Source organism: Lagenorhynchus albirostris, chromosome 7, assembly GCF_949774975.1.
Source record: "Lagenorhynchus albirostris chromosome 7, mLagAlb1.1, whole genome shotgun sequence".
NCBI lineage: Eukaryota > Metazoa > Chordata > Mammalia > Artiodactyla > Delphinidae > Lagenorhynchus > Lagenorhynchus albirostris.
This window is the reverse complement of record NC_083101.1, coordinates 38,942,747-38,967,749: the sequence shown is the minus strand read 5'-3', so window position 1 is coordinate 38,967,749 and position 25,003 is coordinate 38,942,747. Positions and strand designations below refer to the sequence as shown.

At 40.7% G+C, this 25,003-nt stretch overlaps 1 protein-coding gene across 4 annotated transcripts in view; it reads left to right on the top strand.

Moving 5' to 3' along the window:
• Nucleotides 1-25,003, top strand: part of LOC132522859 (spermatogenesis-associated protein 31D4-like) — a 205,999-nt gene that overhangs the window by 30,589 nt on the left and 150,407 nt on the right. For 3 of the 4 annotated variants that reach the window (XR_009541358.1, XR_009541357.1, XM_060153415.1), the window contains one exon: nt 9,099-9,210. The gene's annotated coding sequence lies outside the window, so the exon portion shown is untranslated. Of the gene's footprint in view, nt 1-9,098; nt 9,211-16,278; nt 17,102-25,003 lie in introns of those variants that run through there. The other variant, XR_009541356.1, reaches the window with a different exon arrangement.

The window sequence follows — 25,003 nt, the reverse complement described above, 5'->3', positions numbered from 1 at the left end:
TCAAGAGTCCTCAGTTTCCCTGACTGCCTCTGTGATCTCTAATCGGCCCAGTTGCTCAGAGGCCCTAACAGCTAAAAGGTAGTAAAGTAAGGAGTCAAGTTCACATTACAAATTAGGCCTCAAAAAATAAAAATGAAATAAAAAAGGTTCATTATTGAGTTCAGCCTCCTTGAGGTCACATCAACCTAATCCACTTCTTTGTTGTGGAGATCCAGAAGCACCCTTTCAGATCGTGAGGATGGGATGGGAGTGGGGAGGAGGCTGTATCCACCTACCTAAGCAGGTCTGTAAACAAACGACAAGCAAAGTAAAGGGGAGTCCACGGTAGAGTTTTATGTACAGCTAAAAACATCCAAAATGCCTTCTAAAACTCAAGAATTATATAAGGTCTACTGTTATGCGTAGAAGCCTCTGCGCCCCCCTTCTAAGAATTCTCCCGGGAGGTTGGGGGTTGGGAGTAGCAGCCATGTTGGTAACATGTGGTCCTTCCCCTTGTTGACTGAGGGGGCTGGAAGCAGACGCCGGACTCAAGGCCAGCCAATTAGATCCTCTCTCCCAGGAATTTATCACTGCAATGAAAGGATGCTAGTTAGCGTGGGCTGGTCTCTTAAACCAAGGACATACAACTCAAGAGCTGTGGTACTGCCCCATAGGCAGCAGAAGCACAGAACACCTGACTGCAGGGAGAAGGAAGCAGATGTGCAGGGAGACAGATGAGGGCCCGGAAGTAAGAGACTGGAGAAGAGGACAGGAGGAGAAAAAGAGACAGCACTGGAGCAAAGTAGCTGATTGGCCTCTGCTGGTTTTCTAATTTAGTTCCTATTCAAACCATCCTGAGACCCAGCTGCGCCTCTTCTTCTGGGGCACCATTGGCTACTTTTGAACCTTTATACTATAACCTCTACTGTTTTGCTAATGCTAACTTGAGGGGCTTCTGTTACTTGCTGTTCTGGCTACAATGGCTGTGTAACAAAAACCACCCCAAAATTGAGTGGCTTAAAATAAGAACACTTATTTTGCTTAAAAATCTGCACTCTGAGCAAGGCTTAGCATGGACAGCTTGTTTCCACTACAACTTGGTTTCAGCTGGGGTAGTTTGAAGGCCAGGAGCTGAAATTGTCTAAACCCTTACGTATGCCTGGCCTGGGAAGACTCAAGCAGCTGGGGATTGGAAGAGCTGGAGCTATGTGGAAACCTCTCTGTCCATCTATGGTTTCTTTATCATGGTGGCTTCAAGGTAGATGGATTTTCCCCTGGAGGCTCAGGGCTCCAAAGGTACAGTTCTCAGGGAGAGAGGGCCAGGTGGAAGCCATATCACCTTTTATGACCTAGCTTCCAAAGTCACGTGGTGTTATTTCCACTTCATCCTATTTGTGGAGGAAGTTACAGAGATCCACCCAGCCTCAAAGGGCCACTGCCTCTCAGTGAAGGAATGTTACCATCACGTTGTGAGAAGAACATGCGATGTATATTAATGCGGACATCTTTAGAAAATAGAATCAGTCATACTTGTAAAAGAACCTTGATTAACATATAGAATAATCCCCAAAGCTCAAAAAGGTATCAGAGTTCCCATAAGATTACCAGTGTTGTGATGGAAAATATGCTGGTTTCTGCATACAGTGAGAATTCTTTCTTTTTCTTCTGAATTAGTGAACATCGAATTTATCCATAGGTGGTCTCACTGGGTTCTGCCCAGGAAACAGTATTTTAAAGTTGACTTGTCTCCCTGATTCTGGAACCATCTTGTCCTTAATTTTGCCATATAATTAGATGTGGATTAAGTAAAAATCCCTTGTTGTTTGTAGCAGAAAGTTTCTCGGCATCTTATTTTCAAATGTCATTTGCAAGTATATCCTTTCTTGCTTGGTGAATGAGCTTTTTTCTCCAACTGGACTCTGCTCATCCTTTTAATAAATAATCAGGTTTTCAGTGTCCAAAATACTCGAGAGCTGTAAAGTAGGCACTGCTGAAAGATGTGTTAACTCCTTCGGGCCTCCAAGGTGCTGTTTCAAATGTTACTGCTTCATATCCCATAATAGAAGCTTGAACCTTATCGATGGCCTTTCTTTGTGTGTGTAGAGGGTGAAGGCTAGGAAAGGAAGAGTCGGTGACCTGGAACGGGGAGCTGAATTAACTCTTTCAGCAAGGCTTAAAAGAAAAGATTTTAGTCTTTTATAAACTCTAAAAGATACTGAAGTTTCCAGAATAAATCAGTACCTAAGATAGTGTTATTAGATGCAGTAATTACTGGGATGATAAAATCCTTGTTGATGCTAGCTGAAAATAAGTATGTTCTATACTTACTTTATAACAGCATTTCCAGTACTGTCCTAGAATGAAGTTAACTATAAAAATATGCACATCCTGATTACATATAGAAAACTTCAAATTGTCATCTTTTTTTATTATTAATAAAGTTTACTCAGGTGTGTACACAATTCTTCAGTTTATGGGTTCAGCCTGTTGTTTGATATGTGGAATAGAAAGGTAACACCATTGATGGCAAGTTTTCAAAATTCTACCTATAATAAGTGAATATGCATGAATATAGGGCTAGCCTGAATAATAGGTATATTTTGGATTTTGTACAACTAGTGGTCTGGTAAATATTTAACAACCAGCTTAACCAAGACTGGGAGTAGGAGGGTCTTGACTTGCAGCATTTCCCGATTTCTGTGATGTAAATATTTCCACCATAGCTGATTTCATGCTACCAACATGGCATCACTGAATGCAGAATTGGGAGGAGACACGTTCAGTGGGCTCTTCTGAGCTGTATGAGCCAGTCCTGCACACCACTGGTTACAATTATGGGAAAGCCAGTTGGATGACTCCTGGATAAACCTTGTTATAATACTACGGGGATAATAAGAACTTACTGTATAGCACAGGGAACTCTACTCAATACTCTGTAATGACATATTTGGGAAAAGAATCTAAAAAGTGGATATATGTCTGTGTATAACTGATTCACTTTGCTGTACAGCAGAAACTAACACAACATTGTAAATCAACTATACTCCAATAAAAATTAATTTTTAAAAATACTAGGGGGAGGGGCTTCCCTGGTGGCGCAGTGGTTAAGTATCCACCTGCCAATGCAGGGGACACGGGTTCGAGCCCAGGTCCAAGAAGATCCCACATGCTGTGGAGCAACTAAGCCTGTGTGCCACAACTACTGAGCCTGCGCTTTAGAGCCCGCGCGCCCCAACTACTGAAGCCCGTGTGCCTAGAGCCCATGCTCCTCAACAAGAGAAGCCACTGCTATGAGAAGCCCATGCATCACAACGAAGAGTAGCCCCCACTCGCCACAACTAGAGAAAGCCTACGCGTAGCAATGAAGACCCAACACAGTCAAAAATAAAATAAATAAATAAATTTTTAAAAAACTAGGGGGAAAAAAAGACAAATTTTAGGTGGCAAGATCTGCAGCAGAGACATTTAATGCCCATTGACTCTCCATTTACTCCCCCACATTTCTCACTGACCAGTGGACTGGGAACAGAGATGGAAGCATTTAAAAGTTGGTATGCAACCAGCAGCCCTCTCTTCCCTTGCCACTGCACCACTCCAATAAAGGAGGTCACATGTTACCAGTGGTGCAGATACAAGATGGGAGGACCTGTATCAACATGGTTCCATGAATGTCTGTGTGGAGCTCAACCCCCTTACACCAACACTGGATGTGTACCATGCTTCGGTGAGCGACTGATGCCCAGCAAGCCATCCCATACAGAATGGCTTAAGAGAACACTTTATTGTTTTATCTCCCATTTCTGTGTGTTGGTTAGGCTCCACTGGGCATTTCTTCTGCTTTTCTCACTTAGGGTCTCATGTGGTTGTAGTCAAAATGGTGGCTGGGGCTGGAGACCTTGGAAAGCTTGACTGAGGATGGCCTCTTTGCTGAGGTCTGGCACCTAAGTGCTCCTCCACGTGGAGTCTCGTTCTCCAGCCATCTGCGTGTGGCCTCGCTTTGGCAGTGGGATGGTCAGACTTCTTATGTCATGAGTAACTTCAAATGCAGAGGCCGTCAAGATTTCCTAAGGCTTCTGCTCCATTTTCTTGGTTAAAGTGAGTCATGGGATCAGCGCAGAGACAGACTGGGAGGTGACTAGACAAGGGTGTGACTACCAGGAGGTAAGAGTCATGGGAGCCCGCTTTGGAGACTAGCTACCACATACCACAAGTAAGGATTAAGCCTTTGTTATGTTAAGCCACTTAGATTTCAGGGTTAATTTGTTCCCTTGGCAAAACCTAATCTGACTGGTCCAGAAATTGGTACTGTATTAGTGAAGATAAGGTAGACGGTGCTGCAAAAATAAACCCCTAAATCTTAGCAGCTTAACACATGGGCCTCTGGGCGTCTTCTGGCTCTCTAGGACTGTTGCTTTCCAATGATGACTCAGGGGTCTCGGTTACCAAAGTGATGACTCGGGCCACTTGCATTTTGTTGGTGCACCATCTGGAACATGTGGCTCCCAGCTCACCTGGGCAGGAGGAAAGAGGACAAGGGGAACTCATGGCTCTTAAGTACCTATTGGCCAGAACTAGTCATATGCCTCTTGCCCCAACTATAAAGAGGCTGGAAAATTTGGGGGAGCACATGGATATTTGGTGATTAATAAATATCTCTGTCATAAAGTTATATGGAGCTCTTTGCCTCTTTCATTTTTCCTCCCTTCTCACCTCACCCTCTATAAAAAATTTAAGAAAAAGAGAGAGTTGGGGGCAGGAGAGGGAGATAGGAAGGAAGGAGGAAACAGCAAGGGAGGGAGGGAAAGAAGGAAGCAGGGAGGGAGGGGTGGAAGGAAGGAAGAATACCAGAAGGAATTTACAGGATGCAAATACAACCATTAAACTATTAACAAAACTATTAACAATTACTACTAAACAAAATCTATTAAAAAATAACTAATAGCAAAGGCTTTCACTGTGTTTTTAGCCGTTTTTTTTTTTCCTTTTAATCAGCAATGATAAGGAAACTAAACCAGATTAAGTGCTATCTTATTGGAGATACAAAGGCAAACAAGGGGAAAGAAGTGATTGAAGAGCACTTCAGAAAGCTCAGTACATTCAAATCAGCAGGGCCTGATTACTCACATCCAACGGCACTTAAGGAATTGGCAACTGTAATTGCAGGACCACCAGCCTTTATTTTAGAAAAGGAAGGTTGGACAGGAGAAGGTCCTGACAAGTAGAATCTGCAGATGGAGTATCTTTGGTTGTTTTTTTTTTTTTAACAGAGAAAAGCACAACTGTAGTAATTATAGACTATTCAGCTTATCTTGGATACCTGGGAAGATACAAGAACAAATCATCAAACAATCAATTTGCAACCATCTAAAAGAGCACGAGGTACTGGGTAGTAATCAACATGATTTTGTGAAGTACAAATTATGCCAGACCAATTGAATTTTACCAAGAGAGGATGATGAGCCTGATGGAAGAGGGGAAAGCAGTACCTACAGTTGGACTTCAGTAAGGTTTATTCGTTTTCTTTTCTTTTTTTATTCCATCCCCTGACGTTTTCAGCATCAACTCTCCAAGAGGATGCTACCTAGATCAACAATTGGGTGGGCACGACTCTGGATGAGGCACTCAGAGTGATAAAAACAAGCATTCTGCTCCAGGTTTATTAGTAATAGTTATTGTTATTTTAATCAGTTGATGTGGACAAAGAAGATGACAGTGGTAAAGAAGATGCTGAGATACAAATAACATTCTCTACTACAGAGGGGACGTATGAGAGAAAAGAGGAGATATAAAAACCAATCTAAGAAATCCAGCAGCTAAATAATATGGGATCCAGGAAAGGAGAACAGAGAAAATGGCAAAAGGGAAATTACTAGAGAAATTATATAAGCAAATTTCCCAGGAAAGGACATACATGTTTACATTAAAAGAGCCCACTGAGGGCTTCCCTGGTGGTGCAGTGGTTGAGAGTCTGCCTGCCGATGCAGGGAACACGGGTTCGTGCCCCGGTCCAGGAAGATCCCACATGCCGCAGAGTGGCTAGTCCCATGAGCCATGGCCGCTGAGCCTGCACGTCCGGAGCCTGTACTCCTCAATGGGAGAGGCCACAACAGTGAGAGACCCACGTACTGGAAAAAAAAAAAAAAAAAAAGAGCCCACTGAGGGCCAAGTACAGTAGATGGGGAAAATAAGCCACTTGGATACAGCATTGTAAAAATTTAGAACTCTAAGAATAAATAAAATTTCTAAAAGTTTCCAGAGAGAAAAATTAGGCCACCTACAGAGAAATGAAAATTGAGCAGCCAAGTTCTCATTAACATCTCTGGCTGCTAGAAGATAATAGAGTGGTCCTTTCAATTCTGGGGGAAATTGAATTTAAAAATAATTTCTATATTCAGCCAACCTATCATTCAAAGAGTAGAATATAGGCATTTCACATAAACCAGCACTTGGAAAGTTTACTTCCCAGACTCCTTTCTTAAGAAGTTACTTGACTATGTATTCCAGCAGAATGAGGATATTATCCAAGAAAGAAGAAGGTGAGGGTCCTAATATTGGAAACGGAAGTAGAGTATAATACAAAGTCTTCCAGTTTAGAGCAGGAGAATGAAGAGCTCCAAAGGTAAGGACTCTTGGGCAGAGGAGAACTCCCTGCAGTTCATGGTGTGATTGAGGGAACAAAAAATAAAAACAAACGAAAACCAGAAAAGACTTGAGTGTTATGATAAAGTCTATATTTAGACAATAAAAAAGACAGGCAATTAAGAATTCCAGAAAAAACAAAAAGCTAACTGAGAATGTTATGGTCCAATTTTGAAGAAGAATATGTATGATTTTCAATAATATATAGACTGTTAGAGAAAAACTAGTACATGGTGTTAAAACATTATCCTTTGAGTAGGTGAGGAGTTACGACAGTGCCCTCATAGAAAAGGAAATGGCAATCCTAGCATGCTCCTTAGCTTGGCAATGCACAATGTTGTTGTAGTCTTAATAGTGTAAGTCCTTTGGCTTTAAACTCTTGCAGTCAATGGACAGAGTAAGGAAGATCTCGGCTATGTTGCAGAAAAAAGAGGCAAACATTAATCTTCGTAATATGAAAGTATAGCTGACCGAAGGTGGGAAGTGCAAAATGAAGGAAATATGAAGAGAAGAATAGTATCACTGACACCTTCAACTTCTATAATAAGAAGTCAAGATACTCAGGTTTTCAGAATGAGAAATTGAGGCATAACATAATATTTAAAGTTACAAGGGTAACCACACCAAAACTTTAAAATAATGATATAACTACCCCAAACTGGGAGGAGTTGGGAGGAAGAAGAAGATAACATAAATGAGTTAAATGCTTATCTTTTGTAACTGGAGGCCACCCATAACCAAGAAATTGAAAAGAGGAATCATATATTCAAAGAATGTATAGTTCATGAGTGATTTTTCATAGGCATACATTGAAGGTCATGAGCGCAATCTCAGAGCACAGGTATCAACCATCTCTATAGCTTAAGGACACGTTATAGTGCTGATGATCTTGCAGCACGGCATTTTTTCCCATTCCATTATCCATGCCCAGTTATAAGATTATACTTGCAAACTTAAAGCCCTATCTGCTTTAATGCTTTTTAAGTTTTTCTCAGAATTATCTCTAATATTTCACAGAGTACTGTCTCCAAAATTAATAGCATGGTATATGGCCACGTGGCCTCTTTATGGTATTTTATGGTATCTAATTTCTGTTCCCCAAGAATATATTCTCAGGATTAGGGTTTTGCCTCCACTGGATGAAAGCTTAGATGACCTTGTTATAGGAGAAAAACTATTTTAATGTTATAACTCTAAGAATTAAAATAATACAAAAGTCACTTGATTCACTTCTAGACGTTCCTGTGCATTTAAATAACAGCATGGTTAACAAACTCCTGTTAGATGATGGCAGATGCAAGTAGAACTCTGCTGTCACTTCATAACTGAGGTCCAAAAAATTCAGTTGTGTAATGTGCGGGACCCACTTAGTGCAGAGTTCATGAAATGACCAATGTGAACTGGCTCCAGGAGGACAGGAGCCAGTCAGCAAACTCGGCATATCCAAATTTCCATTATCAAAGAGTGTGTAATTACAAGCTCCACTGTACTTCTGATTACTGACTAGACTGGCATGCCATACAGCCACACACGTAAACTCAGTTGCCATACACACTGCCGACTAGCTTTAAATTATGCAATTCTTGATTACTCTTGGCAAGAGTTAAACTATTTCAAATTTCACATGAAATTGGTACTTACCTAATAGGCCAATTACACTATTTCAAATATTCATTATTCTAATTTATCTACAACATGAGTATATTGTAAAAGAGGGGTATTTACTTTTTTAAATTAGGGAAAGTCAGGGGGGTGTTTGCAACCAGAAGAGCTAAAAGCAAAAATCTTTAAAACTGTTCACAAGAGGTAGAATTAGGGTTGGGGATGGATCATCATAAGCTTCTCTGTATCATTTCGTGTATACTGTTTAACTTATTGTAAGGTGTATTTACTACTCTAACACAGTAAGTATTATAGTAATTAGATTCATAAAAACAGTAACGGTTGCCGCTCTTAATATTTCTCAGTGACTGGTCCCTGCAATACTTGTTAAAAATGCAGAATCCCTGGTTCCAAACACAGTCCCAGTGAATATGACCCCCTCTACTGGGGCCCAGGAATATGCATTGGAACCAGTGGTTTAGACCCAGATCTTACTAAAGGCTCACTTGTATGTCTTCTTCAAGCATATTTCAGGATTGAACTTCTTGTGAAACCATCACATGCTGCATTGCCTTCTGTGGTGTTTACCATATCCCAGCATCCTTCCTTGCATTTCTGTACCCCTAAAATGAAGAAAAAAAACCAAAATGACCTCACTGTCTCTCTCTTTTGGTGTATGATATTATCTAGGGGAACAGCATTTCTTTTCAAGATCCTTTAAGCTGTGCAACCTCTCGAACATGGAACAGCTAAGAAAATCTCAGTTTTAAAATTCATGACAATGACTGGTTTCTTAATTATGTAAGCAGAAAGATTTTGAGACTGTCTTTGTATCTTATTTTGGTGCTAATCATTTTTTCTCATTCCCATGACTGCAGGAATATTGATCTCAGCGTTACTTTGACCATTAATGAATTATGATGGCAATAAGCAGAGACGCACACCTCCAGCCTCCTGGGAGCTTAATCTTCTGCTACAGCGTTTGCATTTGTAAGTCAGCACCTGTGTGATCCATATTCTATCTGTTATTCTCCTTTAATTACATATTGGTGGTGGTCCATCTTAGCCTGAGAGCAACCAGCTGGAGACTCAAAGAAATTATTAAAGCATTAACTTTAAATTAGAAGGCCAAAAGGAAACATACTGGGTTTGTTCCTACCCATTCCAGTATGATATTTCAGGAACAGTTATTCCCTTTCATGTCGAGGAGACTTGGGTCTAAATAGTTAGTACAGAACTTTTATTTTCAGAGAAGTTTTCACCTTAAGTATTTCCTGTGTCACCAGTATTTCTGTTAGCATCAGCTTTACCTCATCTGTCAAATACCATTTTGTTTGGTGAGTGATACATTTTAAATCCTGTACTTCCTACTTGGTCCTGATCAGTCACTCAAGTCGGGGTTTAGGGGATTGTAGATGGTCAAGTCAGTCCCTGAAAACTTTTCCTTTTAGCATTTTGGCAACTTTTTATTTTGACATAATTTCAAATATCTATAATAAAAGTTTCAAGAATTGTACAAGAAATCCCCTTTACTGAGATTCATATTTATATCTTGCCCCATTTACTACCTCTCTTTCTATGAATCTGTCTATATTGCACACTCTCTTTCTTTCCTGACCCATTTGAGAGTAAGTTGAAGACAATGTACCCGTTTACCCTGAAATATTTTGGTATTTTCCTAAGAATAACATTCTTTTTAATAACCATGGTTTTATCAAAATCAAGTATTTTAATGATATAAACCACAGTCCAAATTTAAATTCAGATTTTCTCAATTGTCCCAATGATGTCCCAATAATTAGTTGTAAGTTGATTTTTTCCCCAGACCAGGATGTAATCCAGGATTGTGCATTGTACTGAGTTGTAATATCTGCTTTGTTTCCTTTAATCTGGAAAAGTTTCTGAGCCTTTGTCTTAACTTGACATTTTTTAAAGAGGGAAGATCAATACTCCATTTTTTTTTGCTTTGTCTTTCTTTTTGTGGGGGGTGGGGAGAAGACTCTTCATTCTGGGTTTGACTAGGATGTCCTCATGTTTAGACTTGGGTTATGTATTTTTGGTGGAAATACCATTGAGGTGAGGTCCTGTCCTTGTCAGTGTACCATATCGGGGGTACCCAGTGTCCATTTGTGATGTTAACTTTGATCACTTGATTCAGGTGCTTACTCCACTGTAAAGTTACAGCTTTTCTCTTTGTAAATTACAAGTGTTTTGTGGGGAAATATTTTGAGACTGTGTCAATATCCTGTTTATAAAATTTTTTCTGACTACTTTGCACTGATTGATGATGTTCTAACTCCATCATTCCTTCTAGATTTATTAGTTGGCATTTTGCTGTGAGGAAGAGCTTTCCTTCTCTGCATTTACTTTTTTTGCTTATTTAAGTCTGAACTCATGGATTCTTAGGTTATTCAGTGGGTTATAATCTATTTCTGTCCTTTTTAATTTTGATGCTTAAATTGTCTCAAATTTGGCCAATGACAGCCCCTTCAATCTGTTTGTCTTTTTGACATGTTTCCATGATGCTTTGAAGCACTACCTTAGTTTCTGTAGCAACTGGCTCATCTTGTATTCCCTCTGCCCCCTCCCTGGAATTAACCATTTCTCCAATGAGCCCCCAGGTGAATTTTGGTAAGAAAATCAAATTTATCTTTTGTACCTGCCCCTCCCTTTTTCTCTTACCTTTCAGTAACCTGTCCCATGAGTCCCTACTGTAAATGTGATTTTCAGTATCTCTAGTTAGAGAGGAAATTCTGATAAATTCATTCACCTTAAAATTGTTTAGGAATCATTGCATTACCCTTCTTAGAAATGTTTGCATTTTAAAAAAGGAAACCAGTTAGAAAGCAATGCTCAATTAAACAACAGTATTAATCACAGAATGTTACTGGTGAAAGAGACTTTAGATCACAGGGTCACAGACTCAGCCCCGCTGAGCCCCCTAAGAGTTAGCGTGAATGTGTGTGCAAAAAGCCCAGTGACGTCAGCAACAGAGTGGTACAGACGGGGCTAAACTGGAGGGTGCAAGCCCACCTAATGATATTTAAATTAAAATAAATAAACACTGGGCAGACCAAGCAAAATTTGTTTATTATCCTTATTTAGCAGAGGGCGGTCTATTAATGACTTTTGTGTTAAAGTAAAGCTAAACTAATGGTCTTAACACTGTACTTCGAGGGGCCACCAAGATGCTTTATAGAACTTTCCTGGGGGTTCTGGAAATGCTGTGGACAGATCCACTCTCTACCTCCCAATCCTCTTCAGCCAGAGTCGCTTCCTTATTATCTGTTTGATGTGACAGGCACTGTGCGAGCCTCTGTTTGAAGGAAGGGATCTGTGGATTTTAAAACAAGTTCAACAGTCACTGATGTAGTCCAGCCACCTAACCTTGCAGATTCTTGCAGATAAGCAGACTGAGGCCATCCGGGGATAACCAGTATTGCCGTGATTGTTACTGGCAGAGTTAAGCCTAAAACCCAGGTCTTCTGATGCTTGGTCCAAACTTTCTTCCTTACATAAAGTTGCTTCATCTAATGGTGGAAAATCAGGTGCTAGTGGTGAAGGTTATCCTAATGTCGTATCATGTACACAATAGGCCGTCTCTAAGTAAAGATGTCCCTGGTTGATACACAGCCTTTCATGCTCTGAAGACAAATACCCGTCCTGATTCTAGAGCTCTATAAATTGAGCATGTAAGTGAATATTTAGGTAGAAAAATCAGGTCATCAAACACTTTAGTCACTGATTGGCATGTTAAAATGATACTTTCATCCATAAGGAGGTATGATTTCTAATAAATACATCAGATAATTTTTTCAAGTATATTCTTAAAACTCCTGGAAGATTTTTGCTAATTGATAGAATATCGAAGACTATTTCCTTTTCCATTCTTAAGAAATCATCTTTTACTATGATAAAGTTTTTCATTTCTTCAGTTAAAATGTATATGCTTAAAAGAAAAATGGTAAGATCTAGTATAAATCACTACATAGACATCATAAATCATTTTAAAGAGGACTGTTTTAGTCAATGTAGAGTTCTACTCAAACCTGTAGTTCTATTACAGTATAATATTTAACAGCTGGCAAACTCTTGCCTAAGTACTTTACTTTTTAAATTTTTAAACTTTATCTCTGCAAAACTTAAAACTGGAGTAATTTTCTGAATGCTCTCACAAGCCAGTTCAAAATTCCTGCATCTCTTTCGTTTTTCAAATGAAACAGAGCTTTATCTTCAATTGTCTAGTTTATTTTTCTTGGTAGAAATAATATTTCTCTAAGGTTTTAAGAGGAAAAAATAGTATTAAAATATAAGTTGAATGTTAACACTTCTGATTGTTTCTAACATCCTGATATGATTAAAAGAAGACAGAGAGGCCAGGAAAGTCCTTGCAAACTAGATTTAAAATATTGCTCATTTAAAAATCTAAGATCAAATGTAGTTCTGTTCAAGTATAATGCGCTACTGGTAAATGCTAAATTGTTTTTGAAGCAAGCATTACTTCAACTTTTGTGGATTATTTTCTTAAATTGTAGACTTTACCATTCATTCCTTTCACTTTTTATTGTCATTATTCCCCTTTTGCTCATTTTGCAACAGGGGAGTTTTTGGTTTTATTTTTTTTAAGGAAATACTAAACGTAATGAATGAAACACATGTTATTACTGAGCCTAAAATGAATTGCATTAGCATTAGTATCTTTTATCTAATAAATTATAGTGCATATATATGCTTACCTTTTAAAAAATTTTAACTTGTGGATACTTATATTCTAATTAGTGTTCTTTTTTTTTCTATCAACTAATTTATCACTGGATTTGTCACTTTACTAAGCCAGTTTATTATTGAACATGTGAGTTTTCCTCTCTTTTTATTAATTTCATCATCATAAGACTATATGCATAATTATTCTGTTTCATCAAGAAACAGTTTTAAATGCTCACAGTGTTCATGGATGTATCCAGTTGTTTGTTATTCTTTCTTTCCTTTCTCTTCCTTTTTCTACCTTGAAGGTACCTTTTAGCCATAAGAGGCAGGTCACAGGCAGTAGACTTTGTCTGTAAAATATAATGCCTACTTCACGGGGCTCTTGGGAGAACTAAATACAATAATGGAAGCTCCTAGCACAGTGCGTGACATCAGTATTTACTTTTAGTTTTTGGTCCTTTAAGGAGTTGTACTTCCACAAGTTTGACAAGTTCTCAAAACTGCTGTTCTGGGCAAAATTTCACTTTCAGTAAAATGAAAGCCTGTGAGTAACTAAGTATGGCTCTTTGTCGGGGTTACATTTAAATGTAATAGGTAGATTTAGAATTTTGCCAAAGATGGGAGTGAGACAGCTTAGTGTGAAGGGAGGAGCCTTGGTCATGGGACAGCTACTCCCCCCTCAGTCACTGACCTGCCAGGTGACCTTATCCACTTTGCTTTTGGGCTTCAGTTTCTTCAGCTGTATTAGGATGTGGATGGTCTCCAGGGTGCTTTTGGTTCTAAAACCTGATGATTCTACAAATGCAGCACTTTTAAAAAGTGGATTTATCCTTGTGGTGAAAAAGTTCCTGGAAGATATATACCATCCCATTCATGCTGGGGGTGCCCGGGTGATGGCAGGAGGGATGGCCTTCTTTCTTCCCCACCTCTCTCCCTCTTTTCTTCCCTCCCCATCTCCTTCCCTTCTTTCCTTCCTTCCCTGACTTGTTTCTTCTTTCAGCAATTATTTATAGCACCTTCCATGAGCCAGGCAAGAGTGAGCAAGAATGTTTCAGTCCAGCATTCATAAAGCTAATAGTCTTTTTATCTATTTCTTTTCTTTTTCCCCTAAAAAATGTCAAGCATATAGAGAACCAGAAGGAACAGTAACTTGAACATCTATATCTCCTAGATTTACCAACTGTTAACAACTTTTATTCTGTGTGTGTGTGTGTGTGTGTGTGTATACACCCATATGTATATATATACACACCCATATGTATATATATATGTGTATACACACACACACACACACACACACACGTTTTTCTGAACCATTTTAAAGTGCAGACACCATGCTTCGCCTCTAAGTAACTGAACATACATCTCCAAGAATCAGTACTCTCTCACAAGTAACCATAATACCATTATCACACCTAACTTAGGTGACCCACCCCCAAATTAGCACCAATCCTATAGAATTATATAATGTCTATTCCATATTCAGATTTCTTTAATTATCCCAAGAATGTCTTTTATTGCCCTTTTCATCAAATCCTGGTTCACCAATCAAGGTTCACATGTTAATTTGGTTTTTATTCCTCTGTCTCTTTTAATATAGAACTGTTCCCCCACTTTTTCTTTGTAATGACATTCACTTTTTGAAAAGTGCAGGCTCATTGTCTTACAGAACATACAAAAGTCTAGATCTGTCTGATTGTTTCCTTATGGTGTCACGTAACTTATTTCTGTATTCTGTGTATTTGTTGTAATCTGGAAGTCTAGATGTTCGATTAGATTCATGTTAAAAGTTCTTGGCAAAAATATTTTATAGTTGAAGTTGTGCTACAAAGTTATATATATTTGAAGTTTTCTACAAAGATCATCTATTACTAATGATGAAGAAATAGAAATAAATTTAAATTTATATAATACATTGAATGTAGTGGAAAAAGCATGAGTTTGCTAGCAGAGGCCTGGATTTGAGTACAGATTCTATTCTCTCTAGCACCTTGACCAGATTAATTAGCCTAGTAGTTTAGGTCTCCACAAAAGACCAGAGAAGACAGAATCACTCCAGGAACCTTCTTGAAATATGCATGCTTGTCCCTCCACTCCACTCCCTGGTATTTTTTTTAAAAGGGAGACTTTTTTATACCACCCCTCATCCCCAGGCCACCCTTCTCACCCCCACCCCAGGTTTAAATGCCACCAATTCTGTGTGCCAGATGTCCTTATCTGAGAAATTTGGAAAATCTCTACCTTGAAGGGTTATTGTAAGTGTTGGAGATTAATAATAACATGTGTAAAGTACATAGCACAGAGTCTGCCGCATTATTATATGCTCAGTTCACCACCACTGATATTGTTATTACATCAGTAATTTGCAAAGAAGGGAGAGAGAATTTGAAAAGGGACAGGAAGTGGTATAGTACAGAATATTCAGTTTCTAAGTGGTTACTTCAAAAACCTTCCAAGAATGTTTGTGCTCATGCAGTGACATCAATAAAAGTTCAGCTGAGACAGTGCTATGACACAGTAATCATTAACATTTATGCAGCCCTTTACAGTTTACAAAGCACATCCACATTCATTATTATGTTTGATATATATGCCCTCTTTCGCGAAGATCAGCTGTGCTTAATGCTTCGCCCAGGGACACAGCGTAATCCGTGGGGGAGCTCAAATTAGGAGTTCTGATTGTAGAACAGACTTCTTTTGCTGAAAATGTGCAGCCTGGAACAGACACCAAATGTCTCTTTTCTAAATTCCTGACCAAGGGACTCTTTCCTTATGGTGTCGGTTACTGAAATGCTTAGTTTAAAACTCTTTGAGTCTATTTCACACTTACAGCTCCTCATCTGTCGTATTTTCTCTGCGTTGGGTGACATTTCCTGTACTGTCGTGCGTTGTCACTCAGCCAGAAGGCTTTAGTTATTTCTTGCTCTTTGCTGTAACAGAGAGAAATACTGTTTAATGAATCTGAATTAACGCCATCAGGTGCATATTAAAAATGCATTCGAACCTTTCAGCTGGACTAATTTCCTTCCTAACATTGTGTAGCACTGGGCAAATTAAAGCCTCATCCAAAGATTGGCCCTTGTTTTCTGAAGCAGTTAGAACTGGTGTTTCTTAGTGTTGACCTTGATATTTTTTTACCTGGTCATGTATAGCTCTTTTTTGGATAAGAAAAATATTACTATTTTAAACAAAAACTGACTATCTTTGGTTTAGCAAGCTAGTGTAGCATAAAACATCTTAGAGGAGATGACTTATTCTTTATTATTCAGTTTAAGGTATTTTCTAGTTTCTTTTTTGTATCACAAGATATTTAGAGTTATATTTCTTCTCTTTTTTTTTTGCGGTACTCAGGCCTCTCACTGCTGCTGCCTCTCCCGTTGCGGAGCACAGGCTCTGGACGTGCAGGCTCAGTGGCCATGGCTCACGGGTCCAGCCGCTCCGCGGCACGTGGGATCCTCCTGGACCAGGGTACGAACCCGCGTACCCTGCATCGGCAGGCGGACTCTCAACCACTGCGCCACCAGGGAAGCCCCTTGTGAACTTTTTAGTTAACTTGTTGCTAGTGGTATCTACATTTCTATTCATATTAATGTTTTAGCATAATTCTGCCATGTCCAGGGAGCAGATTCTGTGAGATTTCAGTCTTGTAAAAGCAGCTGAGACTTGCTTTGCTGTCCAGCATTTGTCAGTTTTGTAAGTGCTCCAAGTGCACTTGAAGAAGGAAATGTTTTCTGTAGTTATTGGTAGGAATGTTCCTTGTATATCAGTTACACCGTGTGTTAATCTTGTTCGAATCATGTGTATTTGCTGATTTGCTTTTTTTTTGCTTGACTGTTTGCTTACCCTATTATATCCCAAGGGTTAAAACGTGTGTTAAAGGGACTTCCCTGGTGGCACAGTGGTTAAGAATCCGCCTGCCAATGCAGGGGACACGGGTTCAAACCCTGGTCCAGGAAGAGCCCACATGCCACAGAGCAACTAACCCCGTGCGCCACAACTACAGAGCCTGTGCTCTAGAGCCCGCGTGCCACAACTACTGAGCCCACGTGCCACAACTACTGAAGCCTGCACACCTAGAGCCCATGCTCCACAACAAGAAAAGCCACCACAATGAGAAGCCTGCACATTGCAACGAAGAGTGGCCCCCACTCGTGCTCAGCAACAAAGACCCAACACAGCCAAAAATAAATTAAAAAAAAAAAAGTGTTAAAATCTCTCACTAAATGTATAAATGCATTTCTTTCTTCAGTTTTTGATATATATATATATATTTGGCGGCAAAGTTATTAGGTGCATACAAAATTTAGAATTGTTCTGTCTTGTGAACGTAACCTTTTTCTCAGAAGGAAGTGTCCCTCTTTGTCTCTAGGGATGCTTTCCGCTTCAGACACTACTTTGATACTAATACAGCTATACTGTGTTTCTTCTGGTTAATATGTATATCCTTTTTGTCATCCTTTTCCTTTTTCTCTCTGATTATTCTCAATCTTTTTAATATTTCACACGCGTCTCTCCTTATATTTTGCCATATTTCCTTTACATAATTTTTGCTCATCTTTTAAAATTAAGTTGTAGACATTGTGACTTTAGCATACATCTTCCCAAATAATCCCCTAATATCATCTAATACCCAGCCCATACTGAAATACCCACAATTGTTCATAAGGTGACTTTTATAACTGTGTGGCTGAAGTTGTAACTGCATTTGACTGTGTGGCTCTTAGTCTTTCAAAATCTGGAATAAGCTAACTTAATCGATACACTGTTGTACCAGATGACCACAAGGAAATGAAACATATTTTAAAGATTACTCTTAAATATATGTAAGAAATATAGTCAGTACATCCCATTTGTAATAATAATTTGAAAAACACAGAAAGTAGAAATGAAAAAATAGCAAACACTTTTATATCTTCCACCAATTGTGAGCATGACTACCTTCCTGGTATTATATTTATCTATTTCTGATTTTTGAAGAAACCTTAGTCTGTTTCACATTATAGGCTCATTATAGAGGCTTAGAAGTGAAATTTCTGAGACTAAAGGTATAACCTCTTTTAAGGCTTTCCAGGACGGTGTTTCAAAATTTAACAATCCCAGTGTGCCAAAGCTTCCTGCCTTAGAAGGGATGTCCTCCTCAAAGCAGACACCACATGGGTCATTACTTATCATGGATATTTAATTATCGTGGAGAATTTGTTACCACACACCTATAGTGGAGATATCCTGTGGTAAAAACGGAAAATGCCAGATACCTTCTCAGGCTCCCTCGAAGCTAAGCCATCAGCATGTAACCTGGGATTAACCAGTCAGATCAGCCCCCTTCAGACTTTCAGGCTGAAGCCATGTACACGAAGAAGTAGGCACAGTGGAGACTCCTTCTGGGGGATATAGGGGCAGCCGCTTTGAGTAAATCAGCATCTGATAGTCAGTGCTGAGGTAGTGATTCAAGTCATGAGGTCCAGAATTCAGTGGTGGTGGCAGCAGTGGCCTCACCAGAAGGACTCTGGCATGATTTTGGCTCTGGTCTTGGCCAATGTCTTATTCTTTCCCATTTCTTGAGCCTGGTTGTCCAGCCTTCTCTGACCCCCTGTCAAGTCTCAATATCCTTTAAGAAACACTTCTCTATTGAAACCAGCCAGAGTTTGATTCTATTGCTTACAAAAAAGAACTTGACTAACTTTCCATGCAGGGATTCTCCCTTCTATATAGCAGGACCTATTTCAAATGGGAGGAAAATTGGCATGCATGAGGGAGATCAGGGAGAGCAGAGAGGGCTCAGCAAGTTAACTTCTCAGGACTTGGAGTTGGGAAGAGTCTAGTTGAAACGGGGTCAATATTGGAAGGAAGGTAAGAGCAGCTTCTTAAGAAGGTAACATTTATCATTCTTGGGTACCTGACCTGGCTGTCAGCAGAGTGATTGCAAGGGCCAGTTCAGGAGTCCAGCCCTTGTAAATGTGACACCAGAAATGTTAGACCTCCAGATGGGTGGTAAGCCAAGTGGCCTTGGTTGAGACTGTGACTGTGCATCTGAGACTCTAGGTGGGATAGAGGGACAGTGGCAGATGAAGCTGTGTGGGCTTGAAGTAGAAGCTAACAATCACCACGGAAGGCCATGCCCCCACTTCTAGAAATTCTCTTTGGCAATTTCTTCAGAACCAATTTGCAAGTAGTACAACCAAAGCAGTCTCATTCCTTAGGAGGCCAACTTTGTGTCTGACCAAAACCGGTATTGCCCCAGCTTGTTCACCGTTCCCATGGGGATTGACTTGGACTTGAGTAGAAATTTAAATAAATTTTGGCAATTTCAAAAATCCAGAAAACCAAGGTCGTAACCACTGAGATATTTTTAAAAGCATTGCCAGCTCTACAGGCAAGCTTTAGAGTAACTATTTATTCAGCCTTTATGTATTTCCAAAGTTACATCAGTACCTCACATCAACTGTCTTATTTTAATCTCTCAACAACCCTGAAAGGTAGGTGTTAGTAACCTTGTTTTATGCATGAAAGCACAGGCTGAGAGGTTAATTATCAGATAAGACAGCACGTCTTAAAGCGAGAATTCAAACCCAGGTCTGGTTCATTCTAAAGCACATGCTCTTTTCAGCATTACTGTTGTCTCCTCAGGAGACTGCTTTAAAGAGAACAATATACAGCTGACTATAAATTCCAGCTTTTAAAAGTCACAGTTAACATATCCAGAAGCCCATTTGTGAAATATCTCACAGCATTCTGCCGAAAAGCTGTGAAATCTTTGATTAAGGGCTTAAAAATGGTGAAAAGTAATAAACAGTAGGTCTGACTACAACTCAAGTAGTAAAACACCTTCACTAATTTTCATACTCAGCAAAAATATTTTTAATGATTAAAAAAAAGTCATAGTACTCACTCTACTAACTCAATGACATGCTGAAATATTAGCCTAGCTTGTGTAACCTTAAACGCGGCCGCGTTTGGGTTGCTCTCTGTTTGGGCATGATGCTTTCTGCCAAGGGGCGGAAGAGCGGGCCTTGTGAAGGGGTTCTTTCTGGGCATTTCTTTCCATGATTCTTTTTTTCTTTCTTTTTTTTTTTGGCTACGTTGGATCTTCGTTGCTGCACGCGGGCTTTCACTAGCTGCAGCGAGCGGGGGCTACTCTTCATTGTGGTGCGCACGCTTCTCAGTGCAGTGGCTTCTCTCATTGCAGAGCACAAGGCTCTAGGCATGCGGGCTTCAGTAGTTGTGGCGCACGGGTCTAGTTGCTCCGCGGCATGTAGGATCTTCCCAGACCAGGGCTCGAACCCGTGTCCCCTGCATTGGCAGGCGGATTCTTAACCACTGCGCCACCAGGGAAGTCCCTTTCCATGATTCTTAATGTGTTTTTGTTAAGGACCACACACACACACACACACACACACACACACACACACGCACACTAGCTAAAAGTCTAACCCTCTGAATTTCATTTGGCTGACCTCAGGCCAGTCTTCAGACTGCCGCTAACGCCCACCAGAAAGGAGAAAGAACCGGGAACAATCACTGAACTGCAGTGCTTTACACTTCCTCCCCCCCCACAGTGAGGGAGGGACCATTGTGTAGATTGTGAGGGGGAGGTGGGGAAGGTGTGATTGGACTGGGGAGGTGGTGAAGATTTCAGATTTTCTTTTTAAAAATAATAGTTTGCTGCTTGGGCATCAGCAGGGGATAGGGCGGTGCCCGCCCTGCTTGGGGGCGCTCATCCCACAGACCCATTCGCCGTGGGGTTGTCTCTGTGTTAGGAGCCGGTCTGGGGGTTGCTGAGCAGATCGAGTCTTCGTTTGTCGTTGCTCACCTTGGGTGGTGCTCTGTCCATTTCACCGCCCAGTCACTGACACGGTGAGTATTGTCACTGTGGTGCTGTGTTGCCTTAAGGGTTCCGAAAAACAACAACGGCAACCACCAAGCAAACAAACAAAACCTTTCTGCTTCCCAAATCTGTCCCCGAGGGAAGATTCAAAGGGTGCAAATGCTGTTCTGGACCAGATGGGCACTAGTGTCTCTGTTCTCCTCTGAAGGTGGGCTTGGTGGTAGGAGGCAGGAAGGGGCCCAGCAGAGGGGTTTTCCACGCTGTTGCCCTCCTGCTACAGTTGTTTCAGATGCTCCAGCTCCAGCCAGCCAGTCCTAGACTCTGCACAGCACGCAGAAAAAACCTTTGTTTTGTAAAAGTAACTCCTTTGATTTCTCCCAGCCTCGGACCCTGCTTAGTTAGGGGCACTGACCAAGAGGTGAGTCATCTCTGGCCATCCTGGGGAGTGAGGAGGGGACCACCCATGGCTTCCCAGCTGCACTGCCTGTGGAGCAAAGGGTTCAGAAGCAAAGGATTTTTAAAAATATAATAATATAAAAAGAACGAAAGAAAGAAGACCTCTGAAAATCCTTACTGTTTCCTGCTATCTCCTACAGCGATTGCCCTTTCATTAGTGTGGTATAACAATGTGAAGGTTTTTTATCACTTTGATATCAGCCTAATTCTTGAGATTAAGCTTGGCAAACCACTTATCAAGGTTAGTGAGAAGAAAGGTGTGTGACTGGGAATCACCACCTAGTCCTTTAGCTATTATACATTTTCCTGTTCATCCTTTGAGGAGTAAGGCAATAATAGTATACTATAGTTTAGTTTAGTATTGTTTACTATAGTCAAACAATACCACATTGTTTTACTACTCAGGATCCCCTTGGTTGCTGGCAACTGAAATCCAAACTGAACTTGTCTAGGAAAAAGGGAGGGTTTATTGGGAGGATATTGGGATATTTTAAGTAACCAAAGGCAGGATTAAAAGTCAATCTATGCGGCTTCCCTGGTGGTGCAGTGGTTGTGAGTCCACCTGCCGATGCAGGGGACACGGGTTCATGCCCCGGTCCGGGAGGATCCCACATGCCGCGGAGTGGCTGGGCCCGTGAGCCATGACCGCTGAGCCTGCGTGTCCGGAGCCTGTGCTCCGCAGCGGGAGAGGCCACAACAGCGAGAGGCCCGCGTACCGCCAAAAAAACCCACCTAATCCAGATACGTATATATGGTAAGAACTATAGGATTCATTTATTCATTCATTTTAACTTGGGACTCCGAAGAAGGCAAAATATGGAGAATGACTGGACTCACATTCTAAAAAAAACCAAATACATAGTAGTTTACAGTCATTTTTAGATACACTATTGTGTAAGGGATTTTAGTGAATTTTTATGTTCACCTCAGGTTCCTCCTGAAAGAAGCTATGACTACTGTAAATTCATGTGTCTAAGGGAATTCTCTGTGCTTGTCCAGACTGGATTCTCTTCTGCATGCCCTCCATTGCTTTTGTCTTATTTGGTTTTGTCTGAGATGTCCACTTTTTACCTCTTATTTCTGACTGTTGCCTCTGCCAACCCACGGGAACAGCCGTGCTCACCGTGGCCTCCTGGCCTGATTGAGTTCCCTCTGTGCGCTCTCAAGGGCGTCCATTGTCATTCTGCCGAGGTGGCTGCCTCTCCAGGTGCTGACTGTGGGTGGAATGTTCAAAGCCCCCTAGGCAGGAGGAGCTTTCTTCTCCTGACTGGTATCTGAAGAGCACGTAAAGAGATTGTTCCTTTACTCAGCCCCCTGGTGTAGTCTTCTGCATGAAACACTCTTTCTCTCTACCACCCATCTCGCCTGACTCCCTGCCACAATATGTTGCCAGCAACCTAGATATTACTGTTCATTAATTCATGCCTAACATGCAGTGGCTTATACTAGGTGTTATTGAATGTCTAAAAATAGGCACAGAGCCTGGAAGTGAGAAGTGAAAATTGCAAAATGGCTGGGTGGAAAAAATGATGGAACACAGAGCAGGCCTTTTGATATATTTCCTTGTGGTAATCTTTTACAGGTTAAATAAGACTAATATTCATGGTGAACCCAGGGCAGTTAGCCTCTTCAGATGTTTTACTTCTTAGCCTTTTCCAAAATCTGTTTTATTTATTTAATTTAACAGGACTTTGCCTTGATTGGGGCCATTTGTATAAGATGTTTTGCATTATGCGTTTGCAATCATGTTTGCATGTTTGCATTTGTCAAGTTTTGCCTGTCAAATCAGGCAACTAATTTCAGCAAATATACTTTCATGTCCACATGACCATCATCGGGGCATAAGACTATACTATAACAAACCCCCCAAATGGCCTTTAGGAGTAAAAGGTTTTATATTTTCTATTTATAGGAAGAATTTGAGGGGAAGGAGGAGAGCATAGCTTTATTTTTAAAATAGTATAATTGAGTATATAATTTAAATGCAAAACCGTAGGCTAGTATTTTCTGATTGTAACCTGAACACCTGATGGGGCAAAGAGGGTTGCAGTATTCCTATTCTTGATTACTGAACAACAGACCTTTCTGCTTTTCTTTTTTTTTTTTTTAAATAGAAATCCATTTTAAATTTATTTATTTTATTTATTTATTCTTGGCTGTGTTGGGTCTTCGTTGCTGCGCGTGGGCTTCCTCTAGTTGTGTCGAGCGGGTACTACTCTTTGTTGCAGTGCGCAGGCACGGGCTCCAGGCACACGGGCTCAGTAGTTGTGGCTCATGGGCTCTAGAGCGCAAGCTCAGTAGTTGTGGCACACGGGCTTAGTTGCTCCACGGCATGTGGGATCTTCCCGGACCAGGGCTTGAACCGTGTCCCCTGCATTGGCAGGTGGATTCTTAACCACTGCGCCACCAGGGAAGACCTCTGCTTTTCTTTTCTTTCTTTTTAATTGAAGTATAGTTGATTTACAATATTATATTAGTTTCAGGTGTACAAATAGTGATTCAGTGTTCTTATAGATGATACTCCATTTTAAAGTTATTACAAAATAATGGCTTTGACCTTTTTGCTTTTCCTTCCTCCTCTGCTTTCCTGGGACAGCACTCCCTATGAAGTGTTAGCCCACTGCTTACTCTTTTTTTTTTTTTTGGTACGCGGGCCTCTCACTGCTGTGGCCTCTCCCGTTGTGGAACACAGGCTCCAGACGCGCAGGCTCAGCGGCCATGGCTCACGGGCCCAGCCGCTCTGCGGCACGTGGGATCTTCCCGGACTGGGGCACGAACCCGTGTCCCCTGCATCGGCAGGCGGACTCTCAACCACTGCGCCACCAGGGAAGCCCCCACTGCTTACTCTTATCCTGTTTTCTAGGAGACTAGGCTAAGACATCTTCTAACATGTTGTAAACATGAGTTCACAAATAATCTTAGTACTATGATTTTATTTAATATCTCTAACAAATCTATAAACTAAATAGCCTAGGCCCGCTCGTTACAAATGTCAGGGCTGGAATGTGTATCCACAATTTTTGATTTTGAGTCAAGGACCTTTCACGTTATTCGTGTTTCTCAAATTAGGGTCTGAAGATCCTTGAAAGCCTGCAGTTGTATTTTCAAGGGGCCTTGAGTTCTCTGCAAGAATTTAATTTTGTGTTTTCGTTTTGATGATCATAATAAATGACTGTCAACATATTTTGGTTCCTTTGGATGATCAACTTAACAGAGAGCTGCCATGTGCTTTCAGGGCCTGAATTTTTGTCTGTGTTTGAGATTTTTGTTGGTTCCAGGGAGTGCCACTTTAATTGTTGGAGACAAATGATTTGGAAAACACACACACACAGGCAGTTAATATGTGAAGGTTGTTCTCACCAAGTGAAGGCCAAATGACTTCATCACAGGATGTGCAAAGGAAGGCTCTGCGTAGTTTAAATGGAGACAAGAGGTGGAAGCATTGAGTCATTACACAGCATGTGGTCAACACACTGGACTCAGAGGAGCCTGCGCATTGAAGAGGGTGCTGCATTCAGATCGTGGGGTAGAGTGGCCGGCTGCATGTGTCCGATCGAGGGCCCAGGTTCGATCCCTGGGTGGGGAGCTAGGATCCTGCAAGCCGGGTGGTACGGCCACAAAAAAAAAAAAAAAAAAAAATTATTGTTGTATGATCTCTGTATGCAGACATTCTTTATGTCTAGTTTTGTACCATATGAAATTATTTCATAATTTATTTGTCTGCTTATCTGTTGCCTTTTATTTTTTTAATTTTTATTTATTTATTTTGTCTGCACGGGCTCTTTCTTGTGGCGC